Source organism: Montipora foliosa, chromosome 5, assembly GCF_036669935.1.
Source record: "Montipora foliosa isolate CH-2021 chromosome 5, ASM3666993v2, whole genome shotgun sequence".
Classification (NCBI taxonomy): domain Eukaryota; kingdom Metazoa; phylum Cnidaria; class Anthozoa; order Scleractinia; family Acroporidae; genus Montipora; species Montipora foliosa.
This window is the reverse complement of record NC_090873.1, coordinates 6868921-6874920: the sequence shown is the minus strand read 5'-3', so window position 1 is coordinate 6874920 and position 6000 is coordinate 6868921.

The window sequence follows — 6000 nt, the reverse complement described above, 5'->3', positions numbered from 1 at the left end:
TACGGGCCATTTTCGGGTGTCACAATTCCCTTTGTATCTCAAGAACGGAGAGCATTTAATTTGTCAAACTTCACAGTTATTTTTCTTTTTGTTACCTTGAAAACATGTAAAAAGATCGGCTTTCCAAAACAAGCTGTTGGCAACTTCACAGATGGCTTTTCGGGCCCGAAAAGTTTTCGGGACTTTCGAGAAACGGGCACCTGGCCCCAGTTTTTCAAACAAAACGGTAACGAAGCGAAACAAACCGATAGATAGCGCTATCCATCGTTTCAGCAACTGGGACCTGTTCTGTTGTTGTCATTCGTCCTATGTATGCATGTGAAATTTAACTTTAATACAGTTGACGAAGAATATCGATCACAGCTTTCTTTAAAGTGGAGTTGCAATAGTTTTTTTTTTGTTTTTTTTTTTTCATTCAAGATGATGTTTTCTAAAAAGGATTAACCTCTATATAGGCGTGTTTTTCCCTTCAAAACTGATGCGACATTTTTCAGTTTCCAAAGAATGAGCGCAAATTAGTCATCGGCCGCGGAGAACGTTTGAAAGTGGAGGGGGAGGGGGGGGGGGGATAGATAGTTTTCTAGAGACGCATAATTCGTCTGGGACGAACTTGGGCAAACATTTTTTCTGCGTCTGTTAAATTCGTCTAGTATAAAGACGAGCAAAAAAACGCATTATGCGTCTGGACGAAGTATCTACTTTAATGCGTCTTCGAAGACGCACTAAACTGGATAGTTCGTCCAGACGAATTATGTGTCTTGCGCCCGTCTTTATACTAGACGAATTTAACAGACGCAGAAAAAATGTTTGCCCAAGTTCGTCCCAGACGAATTATGCGTCTCTAGTATAAAAACGGCCTTTTTTTGAAAATTTCAATCGCTCTTGGATGGATTGAAAAAATACGTCTCAATGTTCTTGGTGCTGTTTTAGTTGACTTAAGGCCTGGCCAAGCGCTTGCAACATTTCAACGCAACATCTTGCAACATTGTTACGTGATGTTGCAACATATCGCAACAGGGTGGCCAAACGTACGCAACATGTTGTGCCCAACAATGTTGCAAGTCGTTGCGTTGAAATGCTGCGAGCGTTTGGCCAGGCCTTTAAAAAGCTTCGATGTCTTGAAACGTCTTAAGAAATCACAAACACTTCTCCATTAATTAAGCCATTGAGCAAATCCCCTTCTTCACTAATTAAGCCATTGAAACCCCTTGCGAGATCGCAAACACTTCTCCACAGGCCGCCACTTAAAAAGCTTCGATGTTTTGGAACCTCTCAAGAAATCACAAACACTTCTCCACTAATTAAGCCATTGAGCAAGTTTTGATGTTTTGAAACCCCCTTACGAGATGGCAAACACTTCTCAACAAGCTCACTTAAAACGCTTCGATGTTTTGGAACCTCTTAAGAAATCGCAAACACTTCTCCACTAATTAAGCCACTGAACAAGTTTTGATGTTTTGACACCCCCTTGCGAGATCGCAAACACTTCTCCGCAAGCTCACTTAAAAAGCTTCGATGTTTTGGAACCTTTTAAGAAGTCATAGACACTTCTCTACTAATTAAGCCATTCAGCAAGTCTTTAGTGATGTTTTGAAACCCCATACGAGATCGCAAACACTTCTCCACAGGCCGCCACTTAAAAAAGGGGTGACGAATGGTACCTCGAAAAACGTGGGTCTCGAAAAATTTTAGCCGGATCTCGAAATCTCGAGAAGGTTTTTGATAAGTCTCGAAGTCTCGTTTTCGCATGGTTTGTTTTTACCCTTTTTGAATCTCGAAACTTTTTACCAAGGAGTCTCGGGCTCGGATTTAAACTAGGATCTCGGCGAGTCTCGGATTTTACCATTCGCCACCCCTTAAAAAGCTTCGATGTTTCGGAACCTCTTAAGAAATCACAAACACTTCTCCACTAATTAAGCCATTGAGCAAGTTTTGATATTTCAGTTGAAACCCCATACGAGAGCGCAAACACTTCTCCACAAGCTCACTTGAAAAGCTTCGATGTTTCGGAATCTGTTAAGAAATCACAATAACTTCTCCACCAATTAAGCCATTGAGCAAGTTTTGATGTTTTGAAACCCCCTTGCGAGATCGCAAACACTTCTCTACAAGCTTAATTAAAAAGCTTCGATGTTTTGGAACCTCGTAAGAAATCGCAAACACTTCTCCACAAGCCGTCGCTTAAAAGATTCGTTGTTTTGGAACAAGAAATCGCAAACACTTTTAGCAACTGAGTAAGTTTGCATGTTTTGAAACTTCCCGCGAGATCGCAAACGCTTCTCCACAAGCCACCACTTAAAAAGTTTCGATGTTTTCAAGCCTCTTTTAACCCTTTCACTCCCGTGGGGTTCCCCATTGACGAGTAAAATCGTCTGGCGTTAGACAGAGTAAAATCTATAATTGTCACTCTTGGGAGTGAAAGGGTTAAGAAGTCACAAAAACAACAACAGGTTAAGGGCCTATTGACGTATTTTTTGGGGTGCGTGGCTAAGGATGTAATAGTTGACTAATTTGAGAGAATTTGGCATTATTTTGGTCAGTTTCCAACTTTTGTAAACCAATGACCCTAAATATGACGTCATCATGCCACGCCCATGGTCACGTGACCAATAAAAGAAAACTCTAAATTTGTCTACGTGCTACACAATTTGGGTATTTAATCAATGGTTTCATAATTTGTATTCGTTTTTGCATGCAGCCAAGCATGGTTTTCTTTTTATTTTGAAAAATGTTCTTTTTAGAGAGATAAACGATACTGAAATACCCATAAAATTTTCAGAAAAGATGATTTGAAAAAATCAATGCTTACCTATATTCCGTATTTGGAGGTGAAACGTGCCATATGAAAAAAAATTAATTCAATATAAAGACCGCCGGAAATTTAGGTTTTTCTCAAACCGGAAGTCAGTTCGTTTACGCATGCGCAGTTGATCTGAGAACGAGCGCGAGGAAGGGCGAGGAAAAACCTTCGATGCAAACAACAGTTCGTGCGGTGATTTTTGCTTGTGAGTGGGTTTTCTGGTCAGCTCACTATATGATGACATCAGTCACCGGAAGGAACATTTCACTTCCCTAGCAACGGGCGAAAAATCCGTCCGTGGGCATGACATGACTCGATTTTTCGAAACCGGCTCTTTTTCCCTCACCACATTTTTAGCCTTTCCTTGCCAATTTTGGGGAAAGAAGGTCAGGCACTTCTGGAATTCATTAAATCGAGAAATTTGGATAATTTCCCCCTCGCATACAAATCTTCGATCAGTTTAGAAAAACAGTTACGCACACAGGTAAAATGTCACATTTATTATCAAGCTGGCGTGGAAGGCGCGACAGGCTTAATTAATGGCATTTGTGATATCACAGCCATTGTGGATTTGAAAACCCACACGATTTCAAAGACTTTTTATATGGTGAATGAAGTGTTTCGGGTGAAAATCAATAGTTCTTTTACTTTTGTATAAAGGCTTATAAATCGATTAATAAAGAATCCAAAACAGGAACCTTCGTCTTTTTATTTAAGACCGCTTATTTTGGGGCTGCTGAACGTTATTATTATTTTTTTTTTTGGCGATTTGGACCTGAAAATGTTTTTAATGTGGCCTTACAGTAACGTTTGTATAGGATTTCAATACATGGCAGTCCGGACGTGACCAAGAAACCTATCAAAGGGCATTGTTTCCTGTGGTGTGGCCCAAAGTATTTTAATTTATTTTGCTGTTAGAATACAGTTTTACATTTCTTTTACCTTTATTTATACTACTTAAATAAATTGATTGTTTTTCTCTTGTTAAAGCCAATAAAAGTTTCGGCTGGAAATGGTTTTGTCGTTTCTTTACAAACAAACACAAATTTGCATAAGTAGTTAAACAAGACGCCTACAAGGGCGTATCCGTGGAATGCGCAAACAGTTAACACAAATTGTCCAGTTACAGTGAACTTCACGTACAGGTAGACTTCGGAAAATGGCGAAAGATTACTAGAAAGATACATATGTAATATAACTTAAAGTTTTTCATTACTAATGTTACCAAATTTGCAAATGCAAACAACGAAGCCCTATTAGCAGGTTATCAGGATACGGGATCTTTTATTTATTTATTTTTTGGAAGGAGACTTAATTCAAATCCTACAGTTTTACTTGCTTCGTTAACTCCTTTCATCCAAAAATTACAGGATCAGCCTTAAATCATCCGAAAAACTTATTACAAATCACAGTTCAACAACTTATCATCCTGGGCCAGTTGTTCAGAAACTGGGTTTTAAAACGAGTTTTATCCTCTACTCCCAAATGCTGTTCAAGGCTGATATTCAGAAAAACTTTACATTAGAAGAAGTCAATCTTGAAAAACAAAAATAAGCAAAGGAAACTGTGACCAAAAAGTTGAAAACATGAAACAAAAGTTTACGCTAATCCTGGATTAAGGTAATTGGCTTTCGAACAACCGGGCCCTGTAATCGACGTCTGGTTCTGTAATCCTGGTTTAGTTCCTTGCAAACTGTATAAATTTGCCGTGGCGAAGACAAGAAGACAACATCCGTGCTCTATTTCTCTCAATGCTCAAAAATTCCGTAATTGCGTGTTGTATAGTCCAGTCCAAAGTTCTAATTTTACAATTCCATAATCTTGATTTCAGTAACTTGGTACCAAACGTTCCACAATAACTTGAAATCTCGTTAAGAAAAATCCTTAAATCCAGTAGTCCAGTCCGGATTGAGATCGCCAAAACTCTCTCTATCATCGATTCAAAATTCAACAAAAGCTACAAGTAGTAAATAGTTATCAGAAACTACAACAGTTCGTCCTGATTCTACACTCGAGCTGAACAAAAAACCCAAAAAACCCTTGTCATCGTTTTCGAGAGAACAGACAAACAGCCGAAACTGTTCTGTGTCTTCCCCTTACGGCACTGAAAAAGTACCGTACGTTGTACAATAGTACTTGACCGTAGTCCTTGGCCAAGAAACTAATCTTAGCCAAAAGCCCGAGAAGCGATCAGGATACGGGATAATTAGGTAAAAATATTGTGGGGATACGGGATTTTTAGTCTGGAGGTGGGGGGGGGAGGGGGTAGAATTGAGGAGATTCGGGATATTTTTTAAAGTAAGAACGCATTGCGTGTGGTAGTGCAGTAACTTGACAGTGTTTTTTTCCATAACTGTCAACTGAGCGGCGTTTTGTTTTTTCCAGGAGATTCAAGTCCTTGCACAATATGTAGCTCTAATAGTACACGACATTGTTTGGTATCGTAAATCATTACGGTGCCATGGTAGACATCTTTGCTATATACCCTCTAAGAAGACATGTGGTTCAGTAAAATACTAAGCCCAGAACGATTGAAGAAAATAACAGGAAATCGAGAAACATTTGGCTTCAAAGCCGATATGTTGATCATTTACAACTTCTTTTTCACCACAAGCTTAAGCGTGTACTCTGAGCTTCTGACACCTTTCCAAAACCAAGGTTACTAAAGTTTTTTTCCCCTTTCCAGCGGGGTTAGTATCTGGATGGGGGACGTTAAAATATGCGACTTTTGCTGTCAGGAACATACGCCCAAAAATTCTATTTTAACGCTCAAAAATGCGAACAAAGCAAGGTACAGATTTTGCTAGCCTGCTTTATGCAAAACAAATATTGACGAAAAAGTAAGTAAATATTACTATGTAGTTTTTAAGGAGAGCAGAAGGAACTTTTAGGAAGTGTCGATCGAGAATAAAACAATTTGCCATCAGCGAAAAACATTTCGGGAGATTTTTGTTACGTTCCATCAGAGTTCAATTTTTCTATCGTACTTTTGGTCATACAAGTAAAATCGCAAAATCGGAAGTGACATCGATTTTAGCGGCCGCCTGTGATCAAGTTATACCTTGCGTGTTTACTGACAACTCACGAAACAAAGGATACATCTGTGACAAAATGACGGCATAACACCTAGTTTTTGTTGTTGCGTTTTTTTTTTCTTTCAAGTGTTATAAAGTTCGACAAGATCGATGTGCGAATTTAAC